The sequence below is a fragment of the Garra rufa genome, chromosome 1 (assembly GCF_049309525.1).
Source record: "Garra rufa chromosome 1, GarRuf1.0, whole genome shotgun sequence".
In the NCBI taxonomy this organism is placed as follows: Eukaryota; Metazoa; Chordata; class Actinopteri; order Cypriniformes; family Cyprinidae; genus Garra; species Garra rufa.
The window spans coordinates 85,073,245-85,089,982 of NC_133361.1; the positions used below are offsets into that span (position 1 = coordinate 85,073,245).

General features: G+C 46.2%; 19 non-coding genes across 19 annotated transcripts; 4 read left to right on the top strand and 15 right to left on the bottom strand.

Moving 5' to 3' along the window:
• Nucleotides 1–494: 494 nt before the first annotated feature.
• On the bottom strand, nucleotides 495–710 carry LOC141347400 (small nucleolar RNA U3). The gene has a single exon (XR_012357345.1). It is a non-coding gene; the product is annotated as a small nucleolar RNA U3 (small nucleolar RNA).
• Nucleotides 711–1,683: 973 nt separating this feature from the next.
• LOC141284658 (U4 spliceosomal RNA) lies at nucleotides 1,684–1,824 on the bottom strand. Its single transcript, XR_012338467.1, has one exon. It is a non-coding gene; the product is annotated as a U4 spliceosomal RNA (small nuclear RNA).
• Nucleotides 1,825–2,314: 490 nt separating this feature from the next.
• On the top strand, nucleotides 2,315–2,396 carry trnas-gcu (transfer RNA serine (anticodon GCU)). The gene has a single exon. It is a non-coding gene; the product is annotated as a tRNA-Ser (tRNA).
• A 489-nt stretch (nucleotides 2,397–2,885) lies between these two features.
• Nucleotides 2,886–3,024, bottom strand: LOC141286277 (U4 spliceosomal RNA). Its single transcript, XR_012339246.1, has one exon. It is a non-coding gene; the product is annotated as a U4 spliceosomal RNA (small nuclear RNA).
• Nucleotides 3,025–3,606: 582 nt separating this feature from the next.
• Nucleotides 3,607–3,680, bottom strand: trnan-guu (transfer RNA asparagine (anticodon GUU)). Its single transcript has one exon. It is a non-coding gene; the product is annotated as a tRNA-Asn (tRNA).
• Nucleotides 3,681–3,871: 191 nt separating this feature from the next.
• On the bottom strand, nucleotides 3,872–3,944 carry trnak-cuu (transfer RNA lysine (anticodon CUU)). Its single transcript has one exon. It is a non-coding gene; the product is annotated as a tRNA-Lys (tRNA).
• A 1,230-nt stretch (nucleotides 3,945–5,174) lies between these two features.
• On the bottom strand, nucleotides 5,175–5,390 carry LOC141347407 (small nucleolar RNA U3). The gene has a single exon (XR_012357346.1). It is a non-coding gene; the product is annotated as a small nucleolar RNA U3 (small nucleolar RNA).
• Nucleotides 5,391–6,363: 973 nt separating this feature from the next.
• Nucleotides 6,364–6,504, bottom strand: LOC141284666 (U4 spliceosomal RNA). Its single transcript, XR_012338468.1, has one exon. It is a non-coding gene; the product is annotated as a U4 spliceosomal RNA (small nuclear RNA).
• Nucleotides 6,505–6,994: 490 nt separating this feature from the next.
• Nucleotides 6,995–7,076, top strand: trnas-gcu (transfer RNA serine (anticodon GCU)). Its single transcript has one exon. It is a non-coding gene; the product is annotated as a tRNA-Ser (tRNA).
• Nucleotides 7,077–7,565: 489 nt separating this feature from the next.
• LOC141286288 (U4 spliceosomal RNA) lies at nucleotides 7,566–7,704 on the bottom strand. The gene has a single exon (XR_012339247.1). It is a non-coding gene; the product is annotated as a U4 spliceosomal RNA (small nuclear RNA).
• A 582-nt stretch (nucleotides 7,705–8,286) lies between these two features.
• On the bottom strand, nucleotides 8,287–8,360 carry trnan-guu (transfer RNA asparagine (anticodon GUU)). The gene has a single exon. It is a non-coding gene; the product is annotated as a tRNA-Asn (tRNA).
• A 1,492-nt stretch (nucleotides 8,361–9,852) lies between these two features.
• On the bottom strand, nucleotides 9,853–10,068 carry LOC141347415 (small nucleolar RNA U3). The gene has a single exon (XR_012357347.1). It is a non-coding gene; the product is annotated as a small nucleolar RNA U3 (small nucleolar RNA).
• A 973-nt stretch (nucleotides 10,069–11,041) lies between these two features.
• On the bottom strand, nucleotides 11,042–11,182 carry LOC141284671 (U4 spliceosomal RNA). The gene has a single exon (XR_012338469.1). It is a non-coding gene; the product is annotated as a U4 spliceosomal RNA (small nuclear RNA).
• Nucleotides 11,183–11,672: 490 nt separating this feature from the next.
• Nucleotides 11,673–11,754, top strand: trnas-gcu (transfer RNA serine (anticodon GCU)). Its single transcript has one exon. It is a non-coding gene; the product is annotated as a tRNA-Ser (tRNA).
• Nucleotides 11,755–12,243: 489 nt separating this feature from the next.
• On the bottom strand, nucleotides 12,244–12,382 carry LOC141286310 (U4 spliceosomal RNA). The gene has a single exon (XR_012339249.1). It is a non-coding gene; the product is annotated as a U4 spliceosomal RNA (small nuclear RNA).
• Nucleotides 12,383–12,964: 582 nt separating this feature from the next.
• On the bottom strand, nucleotides 12,965–13,038 carry trnan-guu (transfer RNA asparagine (anticodon GUU)). The gene has a single exon. It is a non-coding gene; the product is annotated as a tRNA-Asn (tRNA).
• Nucleotides 13,039–14,529: 1,491 nt separating this feature from the next.
• LOC141347363 (small nucleolar RNA U3) lies at nucleotides 14,530–14,745 on the bottom strand. Its single transcript, XR_012357337.1, has one exon. It is a non-coding gene; the product is annotated as a small nucleolar RNA U3 (small nucleolar RNA).
• Nucleotides 14,746–15,718: 973 nt separating this feature from the next.
• LOC141284676 (U4 spliceosomal RNA) lies at nucleotides 15,719–15,859 on the bottom strand. The gene has a single exon (XR_012338470.1). It is a non-coding gene; the product is annotated as a U4 spliceosomal RNA (small nuclear RNA).
• Nucleotides 15,860–16,349: 490 nt separating this feature from the next.
• On the top strand, nucleotides 16,350–16,431 carry trnas-gcu (transfer RNA serine (anticodon GCU)). The gene has a single exon. It is a non-coding gene; the product is annotated as a tRNA-Ser (tRNA).
• Nucleotides 16,432–16,738: the final 307 nt, after the last annotated feature.

Genomic DNA, 16,738 nt, shown 5'->3' on the forward strand with positions numbered 1-16,738 from the left:
CACAGTAATGAGACTAAAATGTCTGCGATACAAAACGGCAGATTCAACAAACCACATATTAAAAGCCGCTAGAGCTCCTAATTAAATAAATATTTTTATCAATGTGCCAGCTATAGAGATGAGCAGCTCTGTGAAACAGCCAATCGGAGCAGAGCTCATTAATATTCATGAAGCTTCCAAAAAAGGCAATAACAGAGCATTTCATTCTAGGGACAAATCCTAGGGTTGTAAATGGTCCTGTAAAACCGTTTCTGGAGATTGTTTGCCCTTTCCTATGCCATATACCTTCTATGCAGATATCAAAGAACAAATTAAAATATTCTCTCAATGCATTTTATGGCAACTTTAAGTTGATAGAACCAGCTGACATCTTATCCTGACATTCTGAATATCAAGGATGGTGACACCCACCAACAAAAATGTAAAAAAAAAAAAAAAAATCTCAATCATAACGACTCATAAGATTTTTAATCTGATATTTACATTTTTCAGAGACCACTCTGACCATACTCTCTTCTTCTATGCTGCTTAAATGCCACACAGAACGTTCATCAATGGTGTGGAGCATATGAAATAAACCATTACTCCACACCCGATTCACGCTCAGAAAAGAGTATCAAAGCTCATCATCGTAGTTTGGGAGACACTACACTTTTGAAACACATTTCCTAGTTAGAAACTATAGAAATGATCCCTGAAAGTATAGTCTTGACCTCCATTTTGCAAAACCAGCTTAGGCGAGTTCTGACACTTTGAGTCTCAGAGATGGTTACAACCTAACAACAGAGATGAGAAAAGTTACATTTGAAACATCATTAGAGTCCTAAAATTTTGTTTGTAATTTTAGTTGGATGCAGTTTTCATTGGCCCCCAAATTACACAGGCGAAACTGAGGCTCTCGCGTTGTGCGAGACTGTCAACCCGTCCCGTGGGTAGGGCTTAAAGCAGGCTTAGAGATTTCTTCTGTCAGTTTTGACCCAATCTGTTTTTGGGAAGCGCAGTTTGACCCAGCAGTGCGGGCCAACAACATGTTCTGTTTTGCCGCGTGAAGGCGGTTTAATGCTTTGGACAGCGTATGGTTGAGATGTGATTTTCCACCAATTTGGGGCACCTTTCTTATGGAAATCAAGGATGATTTCATGGGAAATGGCAAACTGGTGTAGCGTTTGGCTAATAAGCTAAAGCTACAAAGGATGTACCGGTGCCCCGTCGTCCGAGCAGAATCCACATTCGGCCGTAATCGGAGGTTACTACTAACGTTCGATTGTGTCTCATAGGGAGTTTGGCGCAGGGCCTCAGTGGAAAACAGGCCCTCGGCGGCTGAAACAAAAGACGAAGAATGCATCCACATGCACATGAATCAGGAATGTTAAATAAAGAAACCCCGCCGGATGACGAGGTGGTCCAGTGGTTAAGGCGGTGGAAGGCTAATACATTGTGCTCGACACGCATTCGAAGCTTTAGCGCCACTGAGAGGCCACCGGACCAGACAGGCCCAACATGTTTACGATGGGTAACGGTGAGCTGTAATTGCGTTGCAGTTTAACGATACTTGTCTTGAGAACATATTGACAAAACAACAAACCTTCTGGCTCTGGCGCACTATCATCAGCAGACCGTTTTTTTGGCGAGGAAAAAAAACCCTAAACGAAACAAGGCTATATTTCTCAACAAAACTCTAAGCCTCCAGAGAGACTAGCAAAAATTGCCAAAGATAACTGTATTTCAAGTCATCCTGGCGGGGTATTGGGTAAAGTTTTCAACCAGCAATGATCGCGCCTCGGACAAACCTCATAGGCTACAATATTGCCTCTGCGAAAGAATGCAGGCGACGGTCGTGACCTTTTTCTGCACCTACGTGGATGTGAACCGACAAGGTGGTAGCAAGCTTTAAACTGCCGCACAAACAGTCTCCTGCCACGGGTTGCTGCACCGTGTTTCTACGGAACAGATTAGAGGTGTGTAAAAGACGGCTCATTCACTATTCCCTCTGTGCTCAAAACAGCCAGCTGAAAGCACGGCAGCAGCAGCTGAAAAGGTCCGCAGCATGGCCTATCTCGGTCAGCAAGGGGACGGGGTGGCCGAGTGGTTAAGGCGATGGACTGCTAATCCATTTTGCTCTGTGCAATGGTTGGAATCCATTCTTGTCGTTCGGTTCCTTTAGCACTGGACCTTAATCCGGGTCCTGGGGACCCCATGCTAAACTTTTTGTGTGTCCTCCTTATCTAACACACTCAGTTCAGTTCTTTGAGTTCTCTACTAATGAACTGATGATCTGAATCAGGAGTGCTAAATAAAAAATGTCACGTAAAATGACGAGGTGGCCGAGTGGTTAAGGCGATGGACTGCTAATCCATTGTGCTCTGCACGCGTGGGTTCGAATCCCATCCTCGTCGTTCGGCTCCTTTAGCAGTAATCCTCGTCCTGGGGACCCCACTCTGCGCTTTTTGTGTCTTCCTTATCTGACACACTCAGTTCAGTTCACTGAGTGCTCTACTAATGAGCCGATGGTCTGAATCGGGAGTGTTAAATAAAAGGACCACGGAAAGTGACGGGGTGGTCGAGTGGTTAAGGCGATGCAAGGCTAATCCGTTGTGCTAGGCTCACCTTGGTTTGTGTGGGTTTGAATCCCGTCCTCTTCATTTGATGATTTAGCACCACTGAGAGCCCACCAGAACAGACAGGCCCAACCTGTTTACGATGGGTAGCGGTGAGCTGTGATTGTGCTGTAGTTTAATGATACCTGCAGCGAAGTCTTGAGAGCATATTGACAAAACAACAAATCTTCTGGCTCCGGCACGCTATGATCTGTAGACACCTCTTTGACGAGGACCAACAACCAGCCACTCTAACAAAACGAAGCAAAACTTTGTTTTTCAAGAAGCGTCCAGAGAGACCGGCAAAAACTGAGAAGCTGACTGTATTTCAAATCATCCAGATGGGATATCGGGGAAAGTTTACAACCAGCAATGATCACACCTCAGATAAACCACACAAGCTACAACATTGCCTCTGCGATAGAATACCGGTGACGGTCGTGACCTTTTCTTGCAGCTACGTGGATGTGATCCGACAAGGTGATAGCAAGCTGGATGAGCCCCAGAGACAGATCATCAGTGAAGACCTCTTCACTTAGACGGCCATCGACGCAAGACTGTGAAAACCAGATCCTCTCCAATCTGACACTGTGGCAACATGGAACTTTTGCATCTACATTAATATTAGTCTGTTTGTTCTTATTCTGAGGTCACCGTAGCCGCCATATCCATTCTGTATTCCGATTAGATGGTCACTGCAGTCCCCCGGATCCAGTCCGTACCAAGAGCAGATGGTGGATCAGCACCTTCAGCCGAATGTCAGCGGATACCATGTCAACTAGATGAGCCCCAGAGACAGATCATCAGTAAAGAATGAATCCACATGCCACAGCAAACTCGAGCTGGTGAAAATGTTCACCAAACACCCGCCGCTGACTTCTTTTAAAAGAAGCCAGCTTATTGAAGGTGCACAGGATAAACGCCCTGAGAAAGCTGTGCCTCGCAACCCTAAGAATGGCATAGGCGTTAGTGGACACCTGACGCGCGTGCAAAACACCGGCATTTCACACGTCCCTGGGTGGGCTCGAACCACCAACCTTTCGGTTAACAGCCGAACGCGCTAACCGATTGCGCCACAGAGACAGACATTGCGCATCGGCTGCCGCGGGATCACGGTTGTAAAAGCAAGGGTTAGGGTTAGGGATTAGAATCGCACGTACTAACAGGCTGTTTTGAAAGATGTTTCCGGAGCTCGCAAGATCCACTTAGCCTGTGCGGAGAATGGGCACGCTGGAGCCCGCCACCCTGTTGGGAAGAAAGAGCGCCAACAGAGCCGCCCAACGTGGGGCTCGAACCCACGACCCTGAGATTAAGAGTCTCATGCTCTACCGACTGAGCTAGCCGGGCTGGTTGTGGTCTCCTTCACCAGGTCGGACGCAGTTTTCATCGGCTCCCAAATGACTCAGGCGAAACGGAGGCTCTCGCGTTGTGCAAGACTGTCGAGCCGTCCCGTGGGTAGTGCTTAGAGCAGGCTTAGAGTTTTCTTCTGTCAGTTTTGACCCAATCTGTTATTGGGAAGCGCAGTTTGACCCAGCAGTGCGGGCCAACAACATGTTCTGTCTTGCCGCGTGAAGGCGGTTCAATGCTTTGGTCAGCGTATGGTTGAGATGTGATTTTCCACCAATTTGGGGCACCTTTCTTATGGAAATCAAGGATAAATCTATATAAGGATAAGGATAAATCTTCTATATTTCGGTGGTCTTTTGCAAACACTAGATTTATATGTCAATTCCAACATAACACCGACTGTTACGCAACAGTCCCGGGATCGTTAATAGTTACGCCTCCAACATTTGCATCGCCCAATCATCGGTAACGTCAGTACATCAGTAAAACAAGGCAAGCCACTGAAGGGACACGGTTAGCTTAATGCTAGCGCTAGCCTGTTACATTGCAGTACAAAAGATATCACTTACCACATAAACAGAGAGATGACTGTGCTGATGATGGTGAATGATGGAGAAATAACTGCGCTGATGATGGCGAATGATTTACAGATCCAGAGTATCACCGAGAAGCAGCTGAACTTGTGTGGTAAGAAGCGCTCCCTCTGCATTATAACTTTACACAGAGCACATGGATCACAGTAATGAGACTAAAATGTCTGCGATACAAAACGGCAGATTCAACAAACCACATATTAAAAGCCGCTAGAGCTCCTAATTAAATAAATATTTTTATCAATGTGCCAGCTATAGAGATGAGCAGCTCTGTGAAACAGCCAATCGGAGCAGAGCTCATTAATATTCATGAAGCTTCCAAAAAAGGCAATAACAGAGCATTTCATTCTAGGGACAAATCCTAGGGTTGTAAATGGTCCTGTAAAACCGTTTCTGGAGATTGTTTGCCCTTTCCTATGCCATATACCTTCTATGCAGATATCAAAGAACAAATTAAAATATTCTCTCAATGCATTTTATGGCAACTTTAAGTTGATAGAACCAGCTGACATCTTATCCTGACATTCTGAATATCAAGGATGGTGACACCCACCAACAAAAATGTAAAAAAAAAAAAAAAAAATCTCAATCATAACGACTCATAAGATTTTTAATCTGATATTTACATTTTTCAGAGACCACTCTGACCATACTCTCTTCTTCTATGCTGCTTAAATGCCACACAGAACGTTCATCAATGGTGTGGAGCATATGAAATAAACCATTACTCCACACCCGATTCACGCTCAGAAAAGAGTATCAAAGCTCATCATCGTAGTTTGGGAGACACTACACTTTTGAAACACATTTCCTAGTTAGAAACTATAGAAATGATCCCTGAAAGTATAGTCTTGACCTCCATTTTGCAAAACCAGCTTAGGCGAGTTCTGACACTTTGAGTCTCAGAGATGGTTACAACCTAACAACAGAGATGAGAAAAGTTACATTTGAAACATCATTAGAGTCCTAAAATTTTGTTTGTAATTTTAGTTGGATGCAGTTTTCATTGGCCCCCAAATTACACAGGCGAAACTGAGGCTCTCGCGTTGTGCGAGACTGTCAACCCGTCCCGTGGGTAGGGCTTAAAGCAGGCTTAGAGATTTCTTCTGTCAGTTTTGACCCAATCTGTTTTTGGGAAGCGCAGTTTGACCCAGCAGTGCGGGCCAACAACATGTTCTGTTTTGCCGCGTGAAGGCGGTTTAATGCTTTGGACAGCGTATGGTTGAGATGTGATTTTCCACCAATTTGGGGCACCTTTCTTATGGAAATCAAGGATGATTTCATGGGAAATGGCAAACTGGTGTAGCGTTTGGCTAATAAGCTAAAGCTACAAAGGATGTACCGGTGCCCCGTCGTCCGAGCAGAATCCACATTCGGCCGTAATCGGAGGTTACTACTAACGTTCGATTGTGTCTCATAGGGAGTTTGGCGCAGGGCCTCAGTGGAAAACAGGCCCTCGGCGGCTGAAACAAAAGACGAAGAATGCATCCACATGCACATGAATCAGGAATGTTAAATAAAGAAACCCCGCCGGATGACGAGGTGGTCCAGTGGTTAAGGCGGTGGAAGGCTAATACATTGTGCTCGACACGCATTCGAAGCTTTAGCGCCACTGAGAGGCCACCGGACCAGACAGGCCCAACATGTTTACGATGGGTAACGGTGAGCTGTAATTGCGTTGCAGTTTAACGATACTTGTCTTGAGAACATATTGACAAAACAACAAACCTTCTGGCTCTGGCGCACTATCATCAGCAGACCGTTTTTTTGGCGAGGAAAAAAAACCCTAAACGAAACAAGGCTATATTTCTCAACAAAACTCTAAGCCTCCAGAGAGACTAGCAAAAATTGCCAAAGATAACTGTATTTCAAGTCATCCTGGCGGGGTATTGGGTAAAGTTTTCAACCAGCAATGATCGCGCCTCGGACAAACCTCATAGGCTACAATATTGCCTCTGCGAAAGAATGCAGGCGACGGTCGTGACCTTTTTCTGCACCTACGTGGATGTGAACCGACAAGGTGGTAGCAAGCTTTAAACTGCCGCACAAACAGTCTCCTGCCACGGGTTGCTGCACCGTGTTTCTACGGAACAGATTAGAGGTGTGTAAAAGACGGCTCATTCACTATTCCCTCTGTGCTCAAAACAGCCAGCTGAAAGCACGGCAGCAGCAGCTGAAAAGGTCCGCAGCATGGCCTATCTCGGTCAGCAAGGGGACGGGGTGGCCGAGTGGTTAAGGCGATGGACTGCTAATCCATTTTGCTCTGTGCAATGGTTGGAATCCATTCTTGTCGTTCGGTTCCTTTAGCACTGGACCTTAATCCGGGTCCTGGGGACCCCATGCTAAACTTTTTGTGTGTCCTCCTTATCTAACACACTCAGTTCAGTTCTTTGAGTTCTCTACTAATGAACTGATGATCTGAATCAGGAGTGCTAAATAAAAAATGTCACGTAAAATGACGAGGTGGCCGAGTGGTTAAGGCGATGGACTGCTAATCCATTGTGCTCTGCACGCGTGGGTTCGAATCCCATCCTCGTCGTTCGGCTCCTTTAGCAGTAATCCTCGTCCTGGGGACCCCACTCTGCACTTTTTGTGTCTTCCTTATCTGACACACTCAGTTCAGTTCACTGAGTGCTCTACTAATGAGCCGATGGTCTGAATCGGGAGTGTTAAATAAAAGGACCACGGAAAGTGACGGGGTGGTCGAGTGGTTAAGGCGATGCAAGGCTAATCCGTTGTGCTAGGCTCACCTTGGTTTGTGTGGGTTTGAATCCCGTCCTCTTCATTTGATGATTTAGCACCACTGAGAGCCCACCAGAACAGACAGGCCCAACCTGTTTACGATGGGTAGCGGTGAGCTGTGATTGTGCTGTAGTTTAATGATACCTGCAGCGAAGTCTTGAGAGCATATTGACAAAACAACAAATCTTCTGGCTCCGGCACGCTATGATCTGTAGACACCTCTTTGACGAGGACCAACAACCAGCCACTCTAACAAAACGAAGCAAAACTTTGTTTTTCAAGAAGCGTCCAGAGAGACCGGCAAAAACTGAGAAGCTGACTGTATTTCAAATCATCCAGATGGGATATCGGGGAAAGTTTACAACCAGCAATGATCACACCTCAGATAAACCACACAAGCTACAACATTGCCTCTGCGATAGAATACCGGTGACGGTCGTGACCTTTTCTTGCAGCTACGTGGATGTGATCCGACAAGGTGATAGCAAGCTGGATGAGCCCCAGAGACAGATCATCAGTGAAGACCTCTTCACCTAGACGGCCATCGACGCAAGACTGTGAAAACCAGATCCTCTCCAATCTGACACTGTGGCAACATGGAACTTTTGCATCTACATTAATATTAGTCTGTTTGTTCTTATTCTGAGGTCACCGTAGCCGCCATATCCATTCTGTATTCCGATTAGATGGTCACTGCAGTCCCCCGGATCCAGTCCGTACCAAGAGCAGATGGTGGATCAGCACCTTCAGCCGAATGTCAGCGGATACCATGTCAACTAGATGAGCCCCAGAGACAGATCATCAGTAAAGAATGAATCCACATGCCACAGCAAACTCGAGCTGGTGAAAATGTTCACCAAACACCCGCCGCTGACTTCTTTTAAAAGAAGCCAGCTTATTGAAGGTGCACAGGATAAACGCCCTGAGAAAGCTGTGCCTCGCAACCCTAAGAATGGCATAGGCGTTAGTGGACACCTGACGCGCGTGCAAAACACCGGCATTTCACACGTCCCTGGGTGGGCTCGAACCACCAACCTTTCGGTTAACAGCCGAACGCGCTAACCGATTGCGCCACAGAGACAGACATTGCGCATCGGCTGCCGCGGGATCACGGTTGTAAAAGCAAGGGTTAGGGTTAGGGATTAGAATCGCACGTACTAACAGGCTGTTTTGAAAGATGTTTCCGGAGCTCGCAAGATCCACTTAGCCTGTGCGGAGAATGGGCACGCTGGAGCCCGCCACCCTGTTGGGAAGAAAGAGCCAACAGAGCCACCCAACGTGGGGCTCGAACCCACGACCCTGAGATTAAGAGTCTCATGCTCTACCGACTGAGCTAGCCGGGCTGGTTGTGGTCTCCTTCACCGGGTCGGACGCAGTTTTCATCGGCTCCCAAATGACTCAGGCGAAACGGAGGCTCTCGCGTTGTGCAAGACTGTCGAGCCGTCCCGTGGGTAGTGCTTAGAGCAGGCTTAGAGTTTTCTTCTGTCAGTTTTGACCCAATCTGTTATTGGGAAGCGCAGTTTGACCCAGCAGTGCGGGCCAACAACATGTTCTGTCTTGCCGCGTGAAGGCGGTTCAATGCTTTGGTCAGCGTATGGTTGAGATGTGATTTTCCACCAATTTGGGGCACCTTTCTTATGGAAATCAAGGATAAATCTATATAAGGATAAGGATAAATCTTCTATATTTCGGTGGTCTTTTGCAAACACTAGATTTATATGTCAATTCCAACATAACACCGACTGTTACGCAACAGTCCCGGGATCGTTAATAGTTACGCCTCCAACATTTGCATCGCCCAATCATCGGTAACGTCAGTACATCAGTAAAACAAGGCAAGCCACTGAAGGGACACGGTTAGCTTAATGCTAGCGCTAGCCTGTTACATTGCAGTACAAAAGATATCACTTACCACATAAACAGAGAGATGACTGTGCTGATGATGGTGAATGATGGAGAAATAACTGCGCTGATGATGGCGAATGATTTACAGATCCAGAGTATCACCGAGAAGCAGCTGAACTTGTGTGGTAAGAAGCGCTCCCTCTGCATTATAACTTTACACAGAGCACATGGATCACAGTAATGAGACTAAAATGTCTGCGATACAAAATGGCAGATTCAACAAACCACATATTAAAAGCCGCTAGAGCTCCTAATTAAATAAATATTTTTATCAATGTGCCAGATATAGAGATGAGCAGCTCTGTGAAACAGCCAATCGGAGCAGAGCTCATTAATATTCATGAAGCTTCCAAAAAAGGCAATAACAGAGCATTTCATTCTAGGGACAATTCCTAGGGTTGTAAATGGTCCTGTAAAACCGTTTCTGGAGATTGTTTGCCCTTTCCTATGCCATATACCTTCTATGCAGATATCAAAGAACAAATTAAAATATTCTCTCAATGCATTTTATGGCAACTTTAAGTTGATAGAACCAGCTGACATCTTATCCTGACATTCTGAATATCAAGGATGGTGACACCCACCAACAAAAATGTAAAAAAAAAAAAAAAAAATCTCAATCATAACGACTCATAAGATTTTTAATCTGATATTTACATTTTTCAGAGACCACTCTGACCATACTCTCTTCTTCTATGCTGCTTAAATGCCACACAGAACGTTCATCAATGGTGTGGAGCATATGAAATAAACCATTACTCCACACCCGATTCACGCTCAGAAAAGAGTATCAAAGCTCATCATCGTAGTTTGGGAGACACTACACTTTTGAAACACATTTCCTAGTTAGAAACTATAGAAATGATCCCTGAAAGTATAGTCTTGACCTCCATTTTGCAAAACCAGCTTAGGCGAGTTCTGACACTTTGAGTCTCAGAGATGGTTACAACCTAACAACAGAGATGAGAAAAGTTACATTTGAAACATCATTAGAGTCCTAAAATTTTGTTTGTAATTTTAGTTGGATGCAGTTTTCATTGGCCCCCAAATTACACAGGCGAAACTGAGGCTCTCGCGTTGTGCGAGACTGTCAACCCGTCCCGTGGGTAGGGCTTAAAGCAGGCTTAGAGATTTCTTCTGTCAGTTTTGACCCAATCTGTTTTTGGGAAGCGCAGTTTGACCCAGCAGTGCGGGCCAACAACATGTTCTGTTTTGCCGCGTGAAGGCGGTTTAATGCTTTGGACAGCGTATGGTTGAGATGTGATTTTCCACCAATTTGGGGCACCTTTCTTATGGAAATCAAGGATGATTTCATGGGAAATGGCAAACTGGTGTAGCGTTTGGCTAATAAGCTAAAGCTACAAAGGATGTACCGGTGCCCCGTCGTCCGAGCAGAATCCACATTCGGCCGTAATCGGAGGTTACTACTAACGTTCGATTGTGTCTCATAGGGAGTTTGGCGCAGGGCCTCAGTGGAAAACAGGCCCTCGGCGGCTGAAACAAAAGACGAAGAATGCATCCACATGCACATGAATCAGGAATGTTAAATAAAGAAACCCCGCCGGATGACGAGGTGGTCCAGTGGTTAAGGCGGTGGAAGGCTAATACATTGTGCTCGACACGCATTCGAAGCTTTAGCGCCACTGAGAGGCCACCGGACCAGACAGGCCCAACATGTTTACGATGGGTAACGGTGAGCTGTAATTGCGTTGCAGTTTAACGATACTTGTCTTGAGAACATATTGACAAAACAACAAACCTTCTGGCTCTGGCGCACTATCATCAGCAGACCGTTTTTTTGGCGAGGAAAAAAAACCCTAAACGAAACAAGGCTATATTTCTCAACAAAACTCTAAGCCTCCAGAGAGACTAGCAAAAATTGCCAAAGATAACTGTATTTCAAGTCATCCTGGCGGGGTATTGGGTAAAGTTTTCAACCAGCAATGATCGCGCCTCGGACAAACCTCATAGGCTACAATATTGCCTCTGCGAAAGAATGCAGGCGACGGTCGTGACCTTTTTCTGCACCTACGTGGATGTGAACCGACAAGGTGGTAGCAAGCTTTAAACTGCCGCACAAACAGTCTCCTGCCACGGGTTGCTGCACCGTGTTTCTACGGAACAGATTAGAGGTGTGTAAAAGACGGCTCATTCACTATTCCCTCTGTGCTCAAAACAGCCAGCTGAAAGCACGGCAGCAGCAGCTGAAAAGGTCCGCAGCATGGCCTATCTCGGTCAGCAAGGGGACGGGGTGGCCGAGTGGTTAAGGCGATGGACTGCTAATCCATTTTGCTCTGTGCAATGGTTGGAATCCATTCTTGTCGTTCGGTTCCTTTAGCACTGGACCTTAATCCGGGTCCTGGGGACCCCATGCTAAACTTTTTGTGTGTCCTCCTTATCTAACACACTCAGTTCAGTTCTTTGAGTTCTCTACTAATGAACTGATGATCTGAATCAGGAGTGCTAAATAAAAAATGTCACGTAAAATGACGAGGTGGCCGAGTGGTTAAGGCGATGGACTGCTAATCCATTGTGCTCTGCACGCGTGGGTTCGAATCCCATCCTCGTCGTTCGGCTCCTTTAGCAGTAATCCTCGTCCTGGGGACCCCACTCTGCACTTTTTGTGTCTTCCTTATCTGACACACTCAGTTCAGTTCACTGAGTGCTCTACTAATGAGCCGATGGTCTGAATCGGGAGTGTTAAATAAAAGGACCACGGAAAGTGACGGGGTGGTCGAGTGGTTAAGGCGATGCAAGGCTAATCCGTTGTGCTAGGCTCACCTTGGTTTGTGTGGGTTTGAATCCCGTCCTCTTCATTTGATGATTTAGCACCACTGAGAGCCCACCAGAACAGACAGGCCCAACCTGTTTACGATGGGTAGCGGTGAGCTGTGATTGTGCTGTAGTTTAATGATACCTGCAGCGAAGTCTTGAGAGCATATTGACAAAACAACAAATCTTCTGGCTCCGGCACGCTATGATCTGTAGACACCTCTTTGACGAGGACCAACAACCAGCCACTCTAACAAAACGAAGCAAAACTTTGTTTTTCAAGAAGCGTCCAGAGAGACCGGCAAAAACTGAGAAGCTGACTGTATTTCAAATCATCCAGATGGGATATCGGGGAAAGTTTACAACCAGCAATGATCACACCTCAGATAAACCACACAAGCTACAACATTGCCTCTGCGATAGAATACCGGTGACGGTCGTGACCTTTTCTTGCAGCTACGTGGATGTGATCCGACAAGGTGATAGCAAGCTGGATGAGCCCCAGAGACAGATCATCAGTGAAGACCTCTTCACCTAGACGGCCATCGACGCAAGACTGTGAAAACCAGATCCTCTCCAATCTGACACTGTGGCAACATGGAACTTTTGCATCTACATTAATATTAGTCTGTTTGTTCTTATTCTGAGGTCACCGTAGCCGCCATATCCATTCTGTATTCCGATTAGATGGTCACTGCAGTCCCCCGGATCCAGTCCGTACCAAGAGCAGATGGTGGATCAGCACCTTCAGCCGAATGTCAGCGGATACCATGTCAACTAGATGAGCCCCAGAGACAGATCATCAGTAAAGAATGAATCCACATGCCACAGCAAACTCGAGCTGGTGAAAATGTTCACCAAACACCCGCCGCTGACTTCTTTTAAAAGAAGCCAGCTTATTGAAGGTGCACAGGATAAACGCCCTGAGAAAGCTGTGCCTCGCAACCCTAAGAATGGCATAGGCGTTAGTGGACACCTGACGCGCGTGCAAAACACCGGCATTTCACACGTCCCTGGGTGGGCTCGAACCACCAACCTTTCGGTTAACAGCCGAACGCGCTAACCGATTGCGCCACAGAGACAGACATTGCGCATCGGCTGCCGCGGGATCACGGTTGTAAAAGCAAGGGTTAGGGTTAGGGATTAGAATCGCACGTACTAACAGGCTGTTTTGAAAGATGTTTCCGGAGCTCGCAAGATCCACTTAGCCTGTGCGGAGAATGGGCACGCTGGAGCCCGCCACCCTGTTGGGAAGAAAGAGCCAACAGAGCCACCCAACGTGGGGCTCGAACCCACGACCCTGAGATTAAGAGTCTCATGCTCTACCGACTGAGCTAGCCGGGCTGGTTGTGGTCTCCTTCACCGGGTCGGACGCAGTTTTCATCGGCTCCCAAATGACTCAGGCGAAACGGAGGCTCTCGCGTTGTGCAAGACTGTCGAGCCGTCCCGTGGGTAGTGCTTAGAGCAGGCTTAGAGTTTTCTTCTGTCAGTTTTGACCCAATCTGTTATTGGGAAGCGCAGTTTGACCCAGCAGTGCGGGCCAACAACATGTTCTGTCTTGCCGCGTGAAGGCGGTTCAATGCTTTGGTCAGCGTATGGTTGAGATGTGATTTTCCACCAATTTGGGGCACCTTTCTTATGGAAATCAAGGATAAATCTATATAAGGATAAGGATAAATCTTCTATATTTCGGTGGTCTTTTGCAAACACTAGATTTATATGTCAATTCCAACATAACACCGACTGTTACGCAACAGTCCCGGGATCGTTAATAGTTACGCCTCCAACATTTGCATCGCCCAATCATCGGTAACGTCAGTACATCAGTAAAACAAGGCAAGCCACTGAAGGGACACGGTTAGCTTAATGCTAGCGCTAGCCTGTTACATTGCAGTACAAAAGATATCACTTACCACATAAACAGAGAGATGACTGTGCTGATGATGGTGAATGATGGAGAAATAACTGCGCTGATGATGGCGAATGATTTACAGATCCAGAGTATCACCGAGAAGCAGCTGAACTTGTGTGGTAAGAAGCGCTCCCTCTGCATTATAACTTTACACAGAGCACATGGATCACAGTAATGAGACTAAAATGTCTGCGATACAAAATGGCAGATTCAACAAACCACATATTAAAAGCCGCTAGAGCTCCTAATTAAATAAATATTTTTATCAATGTGCCAGATATAGAGATGAGCAGCTCTGTGAAACAGCCAATCGGAGCAGAGCTCATTAATATTCATGAAGCTTCCAAAAAAGGCAATAACAGAGCATTTCATTCTAGGGACAAATCCTAGGGTTGTAAATGGTCCTGTAAAACCGTTTCTGGAGATTGTTTGCCCTTTCCTATGCCATATACCTTCTATGCAGATATCAAAGAACAAATTAAAATATTCTCTCAATGCATTTTATGGCAACTTTAAGTTGATAGAACCAGCTGACATCTTATCCTGACATTCTGAATATCAAGGATGGTGACACCCACCAACAAAAATGTAAAAAAAAAAAAAAAAATCTCAATCATAACGACTCATAAGATTTTTAATCTGATATTTACATTTTTCAGAGACCACTCTGACCATACTCTCTTCTTCTATGCTGCTTAAATGCCACACAGAACGTTCATCAATGGTGTGGAGCATATGAAATAAACCATTACTCCTCACCCGATTCACGCTCAGAAAAGAGTATCAAAGCTCATCATCGTAGTTTGGGAGACACTACACTTTTGAAACACATTTCCTAGTTAGAAACTATAGAAATGATCCCTGAAAGTATAGTCTTGACCTCCATTTTGCAAAACCAGCTTAGGCGAGTTCTGACACTTTGAGTCTCAGAGATGGTTACAACCTAACAACAGAGATGAGAAAAGTTACATTTGAAACATCATTAGAGTCCTAAAATTTTGTTTGTAATTTTAGTTGGATGCAGTTTTCATTGGCCCCCAAATTACACAGGCGAAACTGAGGCTCTCGCGTTGTGCGAGACTGTCAACCCGTCCCGTGGGTAGGGCTTAAAGCAGGCTTAGAGATTTCTTCTGTCAGTTTTGACCCAATCTGTTTTTGGGAAGCGCAGTTTGACCCAGCAGTGCGGGCCAACAACATGTTCTGTTTTGCCGCGTGAAGGCGGTTTAATGCTTTGGACAGCGTATGGTTGAGATGTGATTTTCCACCAATTTGGGGCACCTTTCTTATGGAAATCAAGGATGATTTCATGGGAAATGGCAAACTGGTGTAGCGTTTGGCTAATAAGCTAAAGCTACAAAGGATGTACCGGTGCCCCGTCGTCCGAGCAGAATCCACATTCGGCCGTAATCGGAGGTTACTACTAACGTTCGATTGTGTCTCATAGGGAGTTTGGCGCAGGGCCTCAGTGGAAAACAGGCCCTCGGCGGCTGAAACAAAAGACGAAGAATGCATCCACATGCACATGAATCAGGAATGTTAAATAAAGAAACCCCGCCGGATGACGAGGTGGTCCAGTGGTTAAGGCGGTGGAAGGCTAATACATTGTGCTCGACACGCATTCGAAGCTTTAGCGCCACTGAGAGGCCACCGGACCAGACAGGCCCAACATGTTTACGATGGGTAACGGTGAGCTGTAATTGCGTTGCAGTTTAACGATACTTGTCTTGAGAACATATTGACAAAACAACAAACCTTCTGGCTCTGGCGCACTATCATCAGCAGACCGTTTTTTTGGCGAGGAAAAAAAACCCTAAACGAAACAAGGCTATATTTCTCAACAAAACTCTAAGCCTCCAGAGAGACTAGCAAAAATTGCCAAAGATAACTGTATTTCAAGTCATCCTGGCGGGGTATTGGGTAAAGTTTTCAACCAGCAATGATCGCGCCTCGGACAAACCTCATAGGCTACAATATTGCCTCTGCGAAAGAATGCAGGCGACGGTCGTGACCTTTTTCTGCACCTACGTGGATGTGAACCGACAAGGTGGTAGCAAGCTTTAAACTGCCGCACAAACAGTCTCCTGCCACGGGTTGCTGCACCGTGTTTCTACGGAACAGATTAGAGGTGTGTAAAAGACGGCTCATTCACTATTCCCTCTGTGCTCAAAACAGCCAGCTGAAAGCACGGCAGCAGCAGCTGAAAAGGTCCGCAGCATGGCCTATCTCGGTCAGCAAGGGGACGGGGTGGCCGAGTGGTTAAGGCGATGGACTGCTAATCCATTTTGCTCTGTGCAATGGTTGGAATCCATTCTTGTCGTTCGGTTCCTTTAGCACTGGACCTTAATCCGGGTCCTGGGGACCCCATGCTAAACTTTTTGTGTGTCCTCCTTATCTAACACACTCAGTTCAGTTCTTTGAGTTCTCTACTAATGAACTGATGATCTGAATCAGGAGTGCTAAATAAAAAATGTCACGTAAAATGACGAGGTGGCCGAGTGGTTAAGGCGATGGACTGCTAATCCATTGTGCTCTGCACGCGTGGGTTCGAATCCCATCCTCGTCGCTCGGCTCCTTTAGCAGTAATCCTCGTCCTGGGGACCCCACTCTGCGCTTTTTGTGTCTTCCTTATCTGACACACTCAGTTCAGTTCACTGAGTGCTCTACTAATGAGCCGATGGTCTGAATCGGGAGTGTTAAATAAAAGGACCACGGAAAGTGACGGGGTGGTCGAGTGGTTAAGGCGATGCAAGGCTAATCCGTTGTGCTAGGCTCACCTTGGTTTGTGTGGGTTTGAATCCCGTCCTCTTCATTTGATGATTTAGCACCACTGAGAGCCCACCAGAACAGACAGGCCCAACCTGTTTACGATG